This window comes from Sminthopsis crassicaudata, chromosome 2 (assembly GCF_048593235.1).
Source record: "Sminthopsis crassicaudata isolate SCR6 chromosome 2, ASM4859323v1, whole genome shotgun sequence".
NCBI lineage: Eukaryota > Metazoa > Chordata > Mammalia > Dasyuromorphia > Dasyuridae > Sminthopsis > Sminthopsis crassicaudata.
The window spans coordinates 499392835-499409406 of record NC_133618.1 but is presented as its reverse complement, the minus strand read 5'-3'; the positions used below and the strand labels follow the sequence as shown (position 1 = coordinate 499409406).

Below are 16572 nucleotides of genomic sequence, written 5' to 3'. Positions count from 1 at the left end.
AATTCTGGGTTGCAATTCCAAGGTGAAGAGGAACACTTCTGGTGGGTCACAAGAGAGTAGGGGTCCTGGTCCCAGGTGAAAGGCAGCGAGATGTGCAGTACTAACTGCAAAGAACCTGGGGCCTATATGGGTAAAGACCCAAGCACAAGCCAGGAGAGCAGTGACCACACTTCTGCCCAGATCTCACCACTTTGAAAGCACCAAAAGAAGACCCCCCCTTAACAGCACAAAAATACTTGAAGCTTGGGACAATATTTTCTCACATCCAAGTAGGCAAAGCCCAACTTTACCATGGTTAAAGCACAAGAAGTAGACTGGAAAATAAGCAAACAACAACAAGAGGAATTTGGCAAGAAAAAGCTGTTATTATGGCAGAGAAGACCAAGACATAAACTCAGAAGACAACAATGTAAAAATAGCTACAAGAAAAGCCAAAAAAAAAAAAAAAATGGACCTAAGCCCAACAAGAATTCCTGAAGAGTTAAAGAGATAAGAGGGATAGAGGAAATATTGGGGGGAAAAGTGAAAGTGATGTGTGAAAACTATGAAAAGAGAATTAACATTTTAGTTGAAGCACAAAAAATATTGACGAAAATAACACCTTGAAAAAACAGAATTGGCCTAATGGTAAATAAGGCACAAAAATTAACTGAAGAAAAGATTTTATGGTGGAGGGAAAAATGGGATAATTTAGGGGAGCACATGAACCTAACTCTTATCAGAATTGTCTAAAAAAAAAAACACAAAAGGGTCCATGTATACTAAAATATTTATAGTAATTTATAGCAGTGGTGGCAAAGAATTGAAAATTGAGGGGATGTTCATCAATTGGAGAATGGCTAAATAAGTTGTATAAATTGTAATGGAATACTATTGTCCTTCAAGAAATAATGAGCAACAAAAAGTTATTAAACTGTGCATACCCTTTGATCTAGCAGTGTTACTACTGGGCTTATATCCCAAAGAGATCTCAAAGAAGGGAAAGGGACCTGTATGTGCCAAAATATTTGTGGCAGCCCTTTTTGTGGTGGCTAGAAACTGGAAACTGAGTGGATGCCCATCAATTGGAGAATGGCTGAATAAATTATGGTATATGAATGTTATAGAACATTATCGTTCTATAAGAAATGACTAGCAGGATGATTTCAGAAAGGCCTGGAGAGATTTACATGAACTAATGCTGAGTGAAATGAGCAGGACCAAGAGATCATTATTCAACAACAATACTATATGATGTTCAATTCTGATGGACGTGGCCCTCTTCAACAATGAGATGAACCAAATCAATTCCAATAGAGTAGTAATGAGTAGAACCAGCTACATCCAGCAAAAGAACTCTGGGAAATGAGTGTGAAACACTACATAGCATTCCCAATTCCTCTATTTTTGTTTGCCTGCATTTTTTATTTCCTTCACAGGTTAATTGTACACTATTTCAAAGTTCGATTATTCTTGTGCAGCAAAACAACTGTATGGACATGTATACATAATTTTTATTTAACGTATACTTTAAGATATTTAACATATATTGGTCTACCTGCCATCTGGGGCAGGGGGTGGGGGGAAGAAGGAGAAAAATTGGGACAAAAGGTTTTGCAAATATCAATGCTGAAAAATTACCCATGCATATATCTTGTAAATAAAAAGCTATAATAAAAAAATCAATAAAAAAAGAAATAATGAGCAAGATTTTTCTCAGAAAAACTTACATGAACTACTGCAAAATGAAATGAGCAGAACCAGGAGAACATTGTACATAGAAACAGCAATATTATAATATGATCTACTATGAATAAGCTATATAAATTAGCTATAGTCAGCAATACAATGATTCAATTCTGTAGAACTTATGATGAAAGGTACTCTCTTATTTCCAGAAAAAGAACTGATAGAGCCTGAATGTAGATCAAAGATACTTTTAATTTTCTTTATTTTTTCCTGTGTTTTCTTTCAAAGAATGATTTACATGTTTTGGATGAATATAAAGGTACTTGCCTTCTCAATGAAAAGGGGAACAGAAGGAAGGAAAGAATTTGTAACCCAAAATTTGAACAAAAAATGTTTAAATTGTTTTTACATGAGGTTGGGAAAAAATAAAGTATCAAATAAGACTAAAAAAAGAAAAAGAGAGACACACTTGAAACAGAAAGACATAACACAGGATTAAAATAAAGGATGAGCAAAATCTTCATTCAACTAAAGCAAAAAAAGGCAGAAGTAGGAATTATGATCTCACTCAAAGTAAAAGCAAAATTAAAACCAAATTAAAAGAGAGACTAGATTTTGATCAAATATACCATAGAAAATGAAGCAATATCAAAAAATTTTATAGCCAAGTTTCTCTGATTATTTCTCACATATATAAGGAATTAAGTCAAAATTCAAAAAGAAAAGTCTATTCCCCTGATAAATGGCTAAAAGATATGAACAGGCAATTTTCAGAAGAAATCAAAGCTATTTTTAGTCATATAAAATGCTCTACATCTCTATTTATTAGAGTAATATAATTTTAAACAAGTCTGAAGTACCACATCACATTTATCAGAAATGACAAATAGTGGAAGAAATAGGTACAATAATAAATTGTTGGTGGAACTATGAACTGTTCCAGCCAGTCTGGGGAATGATTTGAACTATGCTCAAAGTCCTATAAAATTGTATATATCCTTTGAACTAGCAATAATCCTACTAGGTCTATATCCTAAATAGATGAAAGAAAAAGTTAGAGAATTTGTATGTATAAAATTATTTACAGCAGCTCTTTTTGTAGTGGTAACGAATTAGAAATGGACAGGATACTGAATGCAATGTTCTCTTTAAAATGTAATGTTCTCTGTTGAGGTTTTCTTGGGGTATCTGGGAGCAGCCTTCCTTTAAGTTCAGTAATCATCACACGAATAGCCAGGGGTTAAAGTCCAAATCCTTTATTGTCTCTTTCAAAGTCTTGTCTCCTTTCCTGGGGCCCAGTTAGCTTTCTTAGAGGCCTCTCTTCTTGATTCTGAGAGCCTGAGCTCCTGCCTCCTTCTCTGCCCTCTGAATCTCTCCGAATGTCTCTGAATCCAAAGGTTTGTTTTTCAGCCTCCTACAGCTTCTAATGAGCTTGTCCTTTTGGCCCTGAGAACTTCTCCCTTATATGCCCCACACTGAGTATACAACAATCATTATATCACTAGGAAACCATTATTTGTTGTTGGATTAAATCAATGCTAAATTAGATTTAACCAGTGTATCCTCAATTCCACTTAGTATCTTGTTTCAAGTTCTGGCCCATAATATCTCCTTGTAGGATTAAATCAATCATACTGAACCATGATAAGTTAGATAATTACTGTCTCTATCAATTCCACTGACTTAGCACCTTGTAAGAATCCTTTGTTTCAAGTTCAGAGTTCTGGCCCATAACACCTGAACATTAGGGAAATGCCTGAACAAGCTGTGGTACACTGTTGTGATAGAATGCTATTGTAGTATAAGAAATGATGAGCAGAAAAATCAAGGAAAACTTTCATGAATTGATGCAAAGTGAGAACTAAGAGATCATTATGTCCAGTAAGAATAAAGTTACTTATGATGAAAGGTGCTTACCATCTTTTTTTTTTTTAATTTATTTATTTTTTATTAATTTTATAATTATAATATTTTTTTGACAGTACATATGCATAGGTAATTTTTTTTTAACTACATTATCCCTTGTACTCCCTTCTGTTCCGAATTTTTCCCCTCCTTCCCTCCACCCCCTCCCTTAGATGGCAGGCATTCCCATACATATTAAATATCTTATAGTATATGCTTGGTACAATATATATGTGCAGAAACTAATTTTGTTGTTGTTGTTGCAAAGGAAGAATTGGATTCGGAAGGTAAAAATAATCTGGGAAGAAAAACAAAAAACAAACAAAACAAAACAAAAATGCTCACAGTTTACACTCCTTTACTGAGTGTAGCTGATTCTATCCATCATTGATCAATTGGAATTGGATTAGCTCTTCTCTATGTTGAAGATATCCACTTCCATCAGAATACATCCTCATACAGTATCATTGTTGAAGTGTATAATGATCTCTTAGTTCTGCTCATTTCACTCAGCATCAGTTGATCTAAGTCTCTCCAAGCCTCTCTGTATTCATCCTGTTGGCCATTTCTTACAGAACAATAATATTCCATAACATTCATATACCATCATTTACCCAACCATTCTCCAATTGATAGACATCCATTCATTTTCCAGTTTCTAGCCACTACAAAAAGGGCTGCCACAAACATTTTGGCACATACAGGTCCCTTTCTCATCTTTAGTATTTCTTTGGGATATAAACCCAGTAGTAGCACTGACGGATCAAAGGATATGCACAGCTTGATAACTTTTTGGATATAATTCTAGATTGCTCTCCAGAATGGTTGGATTCGTTCACAACTCCACCAACAATGCATCAGGGACAGATTGACTTTTGCAAGTGCCATTTCATAGCATGTTTCCCATCATACAGTTGACTGAAAAGGTGGAAAGAACAAAAAAATTTCACTCTGCTTATTGTTTATTTTTATAAAATATTTGATTCAACAGAGCAAAATAGCACCTGAAGAAGTTTTTAACAAGCTATATATATCCAGAAAGGGAAGTGATAAATGCTGAATGCAAACTGAAGTATAATTTTCTCACTGTTTTTTTTTCCTTTTAAAAATATGGCTAATATGGAGATAGTTTTGAATGATTTCACATGTAACTGATATAATTTTGCTCACCTTCTCAATGGGTGGGTGAGGAATGAAAGGAGAAAATTTGGAACTCAAAATTTAAAAAGAAAAAATGTTAAAAATAAATTATATATGCATATATGTGCAATTGTTGAATGGGAAGAGAAAGAATCATATGTATATGTGTGTATATATATATATATACATATATATGTGTATATATATATTTGTATGTGTGTATGTATCACTCTCAGATATTTATGGTACATTTATAATAATTGGCTGTTTATTAGGGCAGAAAAACCTCACAAACCAATTCCTGAAGTCAGGAAATGGAGTATCTTGTTCAGGGAACAGTAAGTAGGCCAGTGTCGATAGATCTTAGAATAATTGAGAGAGATGAGGTAAAAGACAAAAAAGAAGGAATGGAGTAAGTTATAGTTTTAAATGCAAATAGAAGATTTTCTACTTGATTTTGGAAATAACAGGAAACTCTCCTGAGTAGGGGGTTTCATGATGAGATGTGTATTTTAGGAAGATCACTTCAAAAGCTGACTAGAGAATGGAATAGAGTGGAGGAAAGACCTATAGCAGGGTTACCAACCAGTAAACTATTGCAATAATCCAGGCATATGATGATGAGGGATTGTACTGGTGTGATGGCAGTGATAGAGGAAAGAACATATATTGAAGATATTATCAAGATAAATTTGACAGGCCTTGGTAATAAATTAGATTTAGAGATGGGGTGAGAGAATGAAGAGTCTAGAATAACACCTGGGTTACATACATGGGTGATTGGAAATGGTGGTACCCTAAACAATAACAAAGAAATTAGGAAAAGGAAAGGGCTTAAGGGGATGGTGAAGATAATGAGAACAGTTTCTGATAAATTGAATTTAAGATGTCTATAGTCTCTCTCTGAGAGAGAAATGAGGGAAATGTTTTATATATGCATAATTTATGACAATAATAAGACAATCTAATGAAATTTTAGGGGTACAATCAAATCAGTCTTTAGGTGAAACTACATCTCTAAATATCTTTATTAAAAGAAAAAGATAACAGGTCAATGAATTGGGTATACAATTAATACAAGAAAACCAATATATGAAAAAAAATCCTAATACCAAAATAGAAAATCTTAAAATCAAAAGAGAAAAACAAAATTGAAAGCACATTGAATTAATAAATAAAAATAGAAAAATAGATTTTTTTTTTAAAGAATGAGAAAAACATTTTAACAGTATGAAAGCATTTTACATATGCTCTCTAATTTAATCCTCACAAAAATCCTGGGAGGTAGATGCTATTATTATCTTTATTTTGTAGATGAAGAAAATGAGGATAAGTGACTTGCCCATAATCACACAGATAGTAAATATTTGAACTGCAGTCTTCCTGATTTCTAATCCAACACTATGCATCTAGTTGCCTCATATACCAAATAGGATGTTCCCCAAAATTTTAGAATAGTTTTAAACTATTAAACTTTTAAAATATCAGGACTTTTTAGGACAACCTGGATACTAGATACATACATAAAGGGATTATGCACAGTGTAGTAAATTTTTTTGAGTATAGCTCCAAATGACTTCCCAGAAAGCTTGTGCAAATAATTTACAGCTTTCCCAAAAGTATATCAATGTTCCTGTTTTCCCAAAACTCCCTCCAACTTTCCCAGAAGGCTTTCCATTTTTCTTTATCAGTCCAGTGGATGTAAGGCAAAACCTGAGCATTGCTTTAACTGATATTTTTTCACATTTTTAACAATATGGCTATTGATAGTTTGGATTTCTTTCTTAGGACATTGCCTATTCATATTTTTTGGCCATATATCAATTGAGAAATTGTTCTTATTCTTATTAATTTTAATTAATTCTATATCTGGAAATGAGATTCTTATCAGAGAAACTTGTTGCATTCAGTTCCTTATACACTTATATGTCAGAGAAAGTTGCTACAAAATAGTTTTCCCCTCTTTATTTACCAACTTTTCTTCTAATTTTAGCTGCCTTGGTTTTGTTTCTCCCAAAATACTATTCATTTTATCTTCTTCTTCTTCTTCTTCTTCTTCTTTTTTTTTTTTTTTGCTGAGGCAATTGTGGGTAAGTGATTTGCCCAGGGTCACATAGCTAGACAATATTAAATATCGGAGTCGGGACTTGAATTCAGGTCCTCCTGACTTTCAGGGCCTGAGCTTTAGCCACTATACCATCTAGCTGCCCCCCAATGGATAATTTAAAAGATAGTTTTTCCCTGCTTCTCTGAATCAGGATATTACTTTTTGTGTTTAAATTATATATACATTTGGAGCTAGTCTTGGTATAAACTTTAGCATTTGATGTTAATCCAAATTTATATTTCCTAAATCCTACATTTTTTGGTATCAAATCCCCATTGGCCACAGTGTATAATAATCTTTATGATACATTGCTACAATCTTTGAACATTTTCTATTTAAATTTTTTGTGTCAATGTTCACTAGGTAAAATGTTCTATTAATTTTCTTTGTTTTGACTCACTTTGGTTCAATTATCAAGACCATATTTGTGCCATGGAATAAATTTGATAGGACTCTTTCTTCTACAGCTTATGTAATACTGGAATTAATTGTTCTTTCATTATTTTACAGACTTCACTTATAAATCCCAATTGGAAGGTGGAGAGAGTTCTTTGGAAGATCAATTATGGTTTAATTTATTTTCCTGAGATTGGATTATTTAATTAAATTCTCTATTTCTTGTTGTAAATTTCCTGATTTCTAATCCAACACTATGCATCTAGTGTTTTATAATTTTGTAAATATCCATCCATTTCATTAGAGTATCAGTTTTATTAACTCATATTTGGGCAGATTAACTTCTAATCATTCCTAATAAGTGAAGAAATACTTTTCCAAACTTTAGAGTGCTATGTAAAAGCTAACTCTTATTATTACATAGTGTTCAATATATTTGGTATATGGTGAATAACGTACTCACACCATGTGCACATCATATACAAGCAGTATCACACCCTTGATGTGCCATCATTGGAGCAGTGTGTGCAGACTACAACAATGCATAGCCCGCGTAACCATGCCAGACCGCCAGGCACCATCCGCCCTAAGTGCCAAATGTGTGTGTCACATTCACGCTTAGTTCTACTTCTGGGGGAACATGTATGCGTGCGTACACATATACGCTCATATATCTTCCCACATATGCTCAGTGCACTTTTGGCGGAATACCAACGCTTAACTAAGAGCTGGGCGCCTCCGTGGAAGGTGTGCGTGTCTGTGTACGGTATGCGAGTACACATGTACGTCTGACCTGTACAACAGCTCCTTTCTTTGGTGACAAAGCACGGGGGACTTGGGGCCGCCCACCAGGCGGGCTAGGAGGCGGCACGGGAACGTAGAAGACGCTGGCCGGAAGGGCCGCAGGCTCGGCTGCAGTAGCATCAGCCCGCCAAAGCGGCCGCTGCGACCAGCTTCGCCACCACCCCCGCCTCCGCAGCCGCGAGCTGTTCCGGCGCAGTCGGCGCAAGCGCACTTCCCTTTTCTCCTCCCCGCGCCGCGCCCCGCCCCGCCCCGCCCCTCCCGGACGTGTTCCCGCGCCCTCCTTCTCCTTCCGCTGCCTCCCCACGTCCGGGGATCCCACCGGGACTGGGCGCCCGAGGTGCCTGCCCAGAGCGGAGATATGAGCAGCTGCAGGCGGGACGTCAATGAGGAGTTCAACGAACAGCTGCGGCTCCAGCAGCTCCAGGAGGAGGCCAAGCTCGCGGCCGGCGGCTCGCCGGAGGGGCCCGAGGGCGATGACCCTTACACTTTCGTGGACCCGGAGGATGGCACCGCCTACGAGTGGGACCGGGACAAGAAAGCCTGGTTCCCCAAGATTACGGAGGATTTCCTCGCCAATTATCAGGCTAATTACGGGTTCCCTGCTGATAGCTCCTCTTCTTCCGGTGGGCAGAAAGAGAAACAGGCTGATGTGGATGTAAAAGCTTCCCCGAGACCTTCGGATCAGAGAGCCGCACCGAACGCGGAAAAGAAGCAGAAAGGTGACAAACGAAAGCCCGAGCCGGGCTGGTTCCACGTGGAGGAGGACAAGAACACGAACGTGTATGTGACCGGCTTACCCCCGGACATTACGAAAGAGGAGTTTGTACAGCTCATGTCCAAATGCGGCATCATCATGAGGGACCCGCAGACAGAAGAGTACAAGATCAAGCTCTATAAAGATAAACAGGGAAATCTCAAAGGAGACGGACTTTGCTGTTACTTGAAGAGAGAGTCTGTGGATCTAGCGCTGAGGCTTCTGGACGATGATGAGATCAGAGGCTACAAGTTGCATGTGGAGATGGCCAAGTTCCAGCTAAAGGGAGAGTACGATGCCAGCAAAAAGAAGAAGAAATGCAAAGACTATAGAAAAAAGATGTCTCAGCAACAAAAGCAGCTGGATTGGCGGCCCGAGAAGAAAGCCAGCAGCACGCGAATGCGGCATGAGCGGGTGGTTATCATCAAGAACATGTTCCACCCCAAGGATTTCGAGGCTGACCCACTGGTACTAAATGAGATCCGGGAAGACCTGCGAACAGAGTGTGAGAAGTTCGGGCAAGTCAAGAAGGTGCTTCTCTTTGACCGACACCCGGATGGCGTGGCCTCCGTGTCCTACAAGGAGCCCGAGGAAGCTGACCTGTGCATTCAAGCCCTCAATGGCAGGTGGTTTGGTGGTCGTCAACTAAACGTGGAAGTATGGGATGGTGTGACTGATTTTCAGGTGGAGGAGACGTCAAGAGAGAGGGAAGAAAGACTGAAAGGTTGGGAGTCCTTCTTAGAGCATCATAACAAACAGAAAGAAACGGATTCCTCGGATCCAAATTCTGCTTCCGGAAGTGTGGGCCTGGGAAAAGGGAAACCGTCCCTAGCAGATATGACCTCACCTGGAACAAAGGAGGAAGCTGGTAATGGGGAATGCAGTAGAGGAGGGATCCAGTCTAAGGACAGCAGCTCGGGCCTCGGTGATAATCCAGACCAGGCGTGCCATTAACCCCTTAAGCATGCTTTTTGTAGGGCAATGTTTGGATTCTTTCTTTGTGCTTCAGGGTGATTACTGGTAGTATTTCCATGAATACATGCATATTAATCAGATGTCATCTACTTAGTGCTTTGAAGTTTTCTTTAAAAGCAGTATTTAATGAGGAAGTAAAAATATGTTAATGGACTGACCTAGTGAAACATCCCCAAGTCCCTGGTGCAGAGTGAACAGAATTTGTTCATGTCAGTTCCTTGCTTGTAAAGTCTCTAAAGGTATCTATGTGTGAAATATGTTAGTTTAACTTCAAAATTTGTGATCATAAAACTAAAGATAATTTGATAATTAAATGGAATTTAAGGCTTAAGTTGAGTTTTAAATACGACTATTCAGTGTTTTTCTATTTTTAAACAAATGATGAAATTGAGCAAGCTAGGAAGACATATATGAACTGATGCAGACTGAAGGGAGCAGAACCAGTAGAACAATATATACAGGAACAACAATATTGTGAAGGCAAACAACTGAAAGACTTAAGTACTCTGATCATCGTGATAACTAACCATGATTCCAGAGAACCCATTGTGAAACAGGCTACCCATCTCTTGACTGAGAGGTGATGGACTCAGGGTGCAGAATGAGACATATATTTTTTGGACATGACCAATGCAGGAATTTGTTTTGCTTGACTATGCATATTTGTTACAAGGGTTTTGCTTTGTTTTGTTTTTAGTGGGAAAGGGGAGGTGGGAGGGAGAGAATAGATTTTTGTTAATTGAAAAAAAATTTAATTTAGAAAAAAAAAAAAAAAACTAGCTGGACCAGACAAATTATACACTAAGAAATCTGTACTGGACTTAATATATTTTTCAAAACATTGAGGGATTGATTTTCAATATATTTCAAAGAAGTAAATGAAATGATTGGAAGAAACCATGGATGGTATTTCTTTAAACATTTCAATCCTTTAATAGACTTTCATCTTATCAGTGTGGGTATTCTCTTCACTGTTGAAGATTGCAACCTGACTTAATTTTCTTTCACATCTTCCCATAACCCACCTCTCCACCTCCACCCCCAAGGAACTTAATGGTAGTATTGGGGGCCTTCCTCCATGTCTCTTGACATTGATTACCCTTCACTTTCCCTTTGTGATTGGCCCTCTCTCTCTGTTAATATACCTCTCTGATAACAGTCTTCATGCTACTTCTCCTGCTGAATTCTTCATTGATAATGTGTTGAGAGTATCATCACCCAAAATGGTGACTGAGAGGACATTAGCAACAACTGATCTATATAGTTTATGTGTTCATCTCTGTAAAATTGTTGAGATTAACTTATGTACATATGTAGAGTGTCCTTGATGAAAATATAAGAAGGAAAGACATGGGCTCTTGTAGACAGTTTTCTACAACAGACCACATCTTTGCAGTCACATAATTGATTGAAAGGTATGGGGAATACATGATCCTACTGTGTTTATTGTTATTACCAAAAAAAAGTTTGAGTCAGTAAAGTACAATAAAAAAAATTTCTAAAACTCATACCAGATTCTGTGATAAATGTAACCACAGGAATAATGTTATCCAACAGTTCTTCCCCCATTGAATATAAGCTCCTTAAGGACAAGGGTTATTTTGAATAAATGCTTGAGATTGATTTTCTGGATCATCATTATTAAGTAAGACATAAAAGATAAAATGTGTATAATGGGGGGTGGGGCAATGAACTAGCTCTGATGAGCAAGTGCAGAATGTTCAGCTCTTAGAGTACTCATATTTGAAGCATATGTGGACATCCTTTTAACTGATTCTAGGATGTTAATTATGTGGTGAAGAGGAGCCTCTTTGGCCAAGTGACAAGAACTTGGAGAGAGGAGGGGGGAAGGAATTCAAAAAGCACTCACTAGTCAACCAGAACGTTTCTGTTCTCTTGTGATTTTTTCTTGCCTTGCAGCTTTCTGGTGAAAAAAAAGGAACAGTGTTATAAAGAAAAGGACTTTAGATCCTTTCTTTCTCTATACATAGTTTGTGAATACGAACATTGTTTTTTTGTTTGTTTCTTCATTTGTTCTTTTCATTTTAGGGAAAGCTTAGAAATGAATTTGTGTATTTTGGAAGGTCAGCAGAGGCAGCTTATAATAGTAAAATTCCCATCTTTTTGAGGACTCTTAAAAATTAGTACTTATTCTCCTTTGGATTTCAGTTAGAAGAGAGGATTTTCTCTTATCTTCCTACCTCCAGTGGCAATAATGTCTCGTAGCAGAAGCATAGACCAACTGGACACATTTGCTTGTTTAATTAAACCTGAATTCATGGCTAAGAGGAATCTTTTAGGACTTTTTCTTCCTTTCTTTTTCCTTTTTTGGTTGAAGATCTTGAGAAATAGACATGTCCAAGCATAGGGATTACCTCATGAGTTCCGAGTTCCCAAGCTCCTGAGTGGGACAACAGCTGTGTAACAAAAAAAAAAAAATTTTTTTTCTTAATGGTATTATGTTTTTTTTTGTTTTTTTTTTTTGTTTTTGTTTTTTTGACGAAACGAGTACCATTACCAATATATGTATCCAAAGGACTAAAGAGAGTCTAGTCTTGGTGAAAAAGGGCAGACTTTGTCAACCATTGAAATTACTGTGGGATGCCCACATAAAGTAAGTCAGAGATCAATGTGGAATGTTCAGGAGCCTCTAAAAGGGTGTTTAATTTCCAGGAGAAATATACAAGTGAGATAGGCTATTGAATCTGTATTTTCAATGTACACACATTTGAATCCTTTTGAATTTTGTGATGTTTCATTCAGTGGTAAAGAAAATAAAAGATTTCCTGTTCAGTTTTAAAAAGGAGGAAGAAAGAGGAGAAAAGTCAGTAGAGTGAGTGTCCCCAGGAGGTCTGGGAGTAGTCTGTGCTTTGGTTTGTAGCCAGCCAGTTAAGCTTTAAGAGCCTGAGCAGTAGAGAGATAGCTTTAGGACCCTAAAGTAGCTGAGAGGATTATTCCTCTTAACAGTGTTGATGCCCTTGGATGTATAGTTGGTGGTGGGACTTGATGAACCTGTATAAAATCTGAACCCATACTTCCTAGCGACCGAAGTGGTACAGGGGATAGTATTGGGAGGAATGTTTGTACTTCTGTGCTTCTTACATCATTGAAACAAAAGTCCCTTTGTAAAAATTAATCAGTAATAACTGGTCAAATGGACCAAGGCAACTAGACAGGAGGAACACACTGGAATGGAAACCCATCCTGGCAGTTCAAGAGGAGAAAGAGGCATTTTAACCTCACAAGGGTATTCCTTGAGGAAATGTAATCAGCCGTGCCCTGGGAGAGTAATGCCAAAATATTTGATGTATATACACTCAGTAAAGATATTCTCCACTATCATGAAAGAAGCCCTGTGCAAAGTTCAAATGGAGGACAGATCAGATTCTCTGTATGTGGGGAGGACCTTCAGATGCTCCTGTTTGCAGATGACATTAAAATAGTTGTTTCATGCTGCAGAATATTACAGATCTCCCTGATATCAATTAGCCTAACAGGACAGGGGGGAAAAAAAAAGAAGGAAAAAGTCTTTACTAAGCACTTAACAATGTGCAAGGTATATATACTTACTATAAGTAGAATATATAGATCAAGGCTTCTTAAACTTTTTCCATTCTTGACCCCTTTTCACCCAAGACGTTTTTAAAAACCACCCCTTTCAGGCAGCTAGATGGCACAGTGGATAGAGCATTAGTCCTGAAGTCAGGAAGACCTGAGTTCAAATCTGGTCTTGGACACTTAACACTTCCTGGCTGTGTGACCCTGGGCAAGTCACTTAACAGTTCGTCATGCTATGCAAGAAAAATCAGATCAAAAAGTGAAAGAAAAAAAAATAATGATAAAAAAGCAACAAACAACAACAAAAAATAAAGTGAAAATACTGTGCTTTGATCCATTTTCAGTCTACATTGCTCTCTAGATGCAGATGGCTTTTTCCATCACAAGTTTATTGGAATTGTCTTGAATCACCTGAATGTTGGGAAGAGCCAAGTTCATCACAGTTGATCATCACATAATCTTGGTATTGCTGTGTATAATGCTGTCTTAGTTCTACTCACTCCACTTAATATCAGTTCATGTAAGTCTCTCCAGATCTCTCTGAAATCAGTTTATTGAACAGTCATGTTCCATGACATTCATTTGGCATAACTTATTTATCCATTCCCCAGTTTCCCAGTTCCTTGTCCCTACAAAAAGGGATACTACACACATTTTTGCATATGTAGGTCCTTTTCGGTTTCTTATGATCTCTTTAGGATATAAGCCCAGTAGAGATACTGCTGGATCAAAGGGCCTATCAGTTTGATAGGCCTTTGGACATAGTTCCAAATTGCTCTCCAGAATGGTTGGATCAATTCAGAGCATTTTTTTTCCATCTAACTAGAAATGGCTTGAATTTCATCTTCTAAAAGTTGCCTGTATCCTTTGACCATTGGCCAGTTGGGAAATTACTTGTATTCTTTTTTTTGGTATTCTTACAAATTTTAGCCATTCTCTCTTCAACAATGAGATGAACCAAATCAATTCCATTTTTCAATGATGAAGAGAACCCGCTACACCCAGCAAAAGAACTCTGGGAAATGAGTGTGAATCACAATATAGCATTTCTAATCCCTCTATTTTTTTCCACTTTCATTTTTTATTTCCTTCTCAGATTATTTTTACTTTATTTCTAAATCCTATTTTTCTTGTACAGTAAAATAACTACGGATATATATGATAAAATATGTTAAAGTATATGCTAAATATTTATTTTTTATTTAGCATATACTTTAACATATTTAACATGTATTGGTCTACCTGCCATCTGGGGGAGGGGATGGGGGGAAGGAAGGGAGAAGTTGGAACAGAAGGTTTTACAAGGGTCAATGCTGAAAAGTTTACCCATGCATATGTCTTGTAAATAAAAAGCTATAATAATAAAAATTAATTAATTAAATAAAACCAAATTTTAGCCATTTCTCTCAATATTTTAGAAATGAGGCCTTTATCAGAATACTAGATGTAAAAAAAATTTTCCAGCTTTCTGCATCCCTTCTAATCTTGACTGCATTGGTTTTATTTGTACAAAAACTTTAATTTTTCCAGCAATTTTGATCAAATAGTTTTTATTCCCAAAAGCTGGAGTCTTTGGATTTACCAAACTCTAGATTACTATAGTCATTGACTATTGTGTCTTGTAAACTTAGCCTATTCTACTGATGATCTTGACTTTATTAAGAGTTTAGCTCAGGAGCAGCTAGTTGGTGCAGTGGATAAAACACCAGCCAGTTGTTTTATCAGGAAGACCTGAGTTCAAATCTGACCTCAGATACATAACACTTCCTAGCTGTGTGACCCTGGGCAAGTCACTTAACCTCAATGGCCTCAGAAAAAGAAAAAGAGCTTAGCTCAAATGTTTCTACATTAGGCCTTTTCTTGATTCTTCCAGCTATTTCTTCCTTCAATCTACTTGGAAATCACTATGTATGTGTGTGTGTGTGTGTGTGTGTGTGTGTGTGTATATACACACACACACATACATTTTTCATTATTTAGCATCTATATATATACACACACACACATACATTTTTCATTATTTAGCATCTACCATGTGCCATGCCTTGGACTTTTAGAAATATTATTTCATTTGATCCTCATAACAATCCTGCAAGGGAGGTGTTATTATCATCCCCATTTTACAGATGAGAAAAGTGAAGGGATCAGAGGTTAAGTGACTTGCCCAGCATCACACAGTCAGTGTCTTGGCTTTATGACTCTAGGTCCAGCGCTCTTATCTTCTGTACCACTAGCTACCTCAGAATGTCAGTTTCTCAAGGGCAGGGACTATTTGATTTTTGTCTTTATATTCTAAACTCCTATCACATAGCCTAGAATATAGTGGGCATTTAATAAATGCTCATTCACTGATTAATACTATAAATAAATATCTATATTGGTCCTAACCCACTACCAGAATTATACATAAGTATTTTTGTTATTGTTTAATCATTTTTCAGTCATGTCTGAGTCATTGTGTCATTGTCATTTGGAGTTTTCTTGGCAAAGATACTGGTGTGGTTTGCAATTTCCTTTTTCAGATTATTTTGTAGAAAAGGAACTGAGGCAAATAGGGTGACTTGCTCAGTGTCACAAGCAGGTAAGTATCTGAGGACAGATTAAACTCAGAAAGATAACTTTACCTGATTCCCAGCCCAGGCATAAAAGACATGATCAAGAACCAATGTGACTGAAAAAAGAGGTGTGCTATTTATGTGCTGAAGGTAAAAGAATCCCAATAGCTGTACTGGCATCTACAAAATGTTAAAGGAACTTGAAGAAGGCTTCCAGGACTTTGCAGGGTCCCTTTGGGAGATTCACAGAGAGAAAAGAATTAAGATGAAAATGCATGGAGGCTAAGCAGATTAAAAAAAAAAAAAAGATTTGAAAACTATTAAAAAACCATATGAAAGATTGTTTCAAATCACTAATTATAAAAAAGCAAATCTAAACAAATCTGAGTTTTCGCCTCTGTTTGCAAATTGACAATAGTCAGTATTAGAGGATTTGTAGAAAAATGGCATAGGGTTGTTGTGAGTGGGTCCAAAAATTCTGAAAAGAAATTTGGAATTGTGATTTTTTTTTAAGTTGCTAAAATGTCAATACCCTTTGACCCAGAGATCAAAATGCTAATATCTCAAGGAGATATATGATAGAAAGGTCTAAAATATAGCAAATATTTGTAGCAATGTTTTTGTGGGGTTTTTTTGTTTTTTTGTTTTGTTTTGTTTTTTTGTAGTGGCAAAGAACTAGGAAAAAAGTACTTGCCCATCAACTGGGTCCA

General features: G+C 36.9%; 1 pseudogene; it reads left to right on the top strand.

The window, feature by feature from the left end:
• Positions 1-8261: 8261 nt before the first annotated feature.
• On the top strand, positions 8262-9829 carry LOC141553061 (17S U2 SnRNP complex component HTATSF1 pseudogene; annotated as a pseudogene).
• Positions 9830-16572: the final 6743 nt, after the last annotated feature.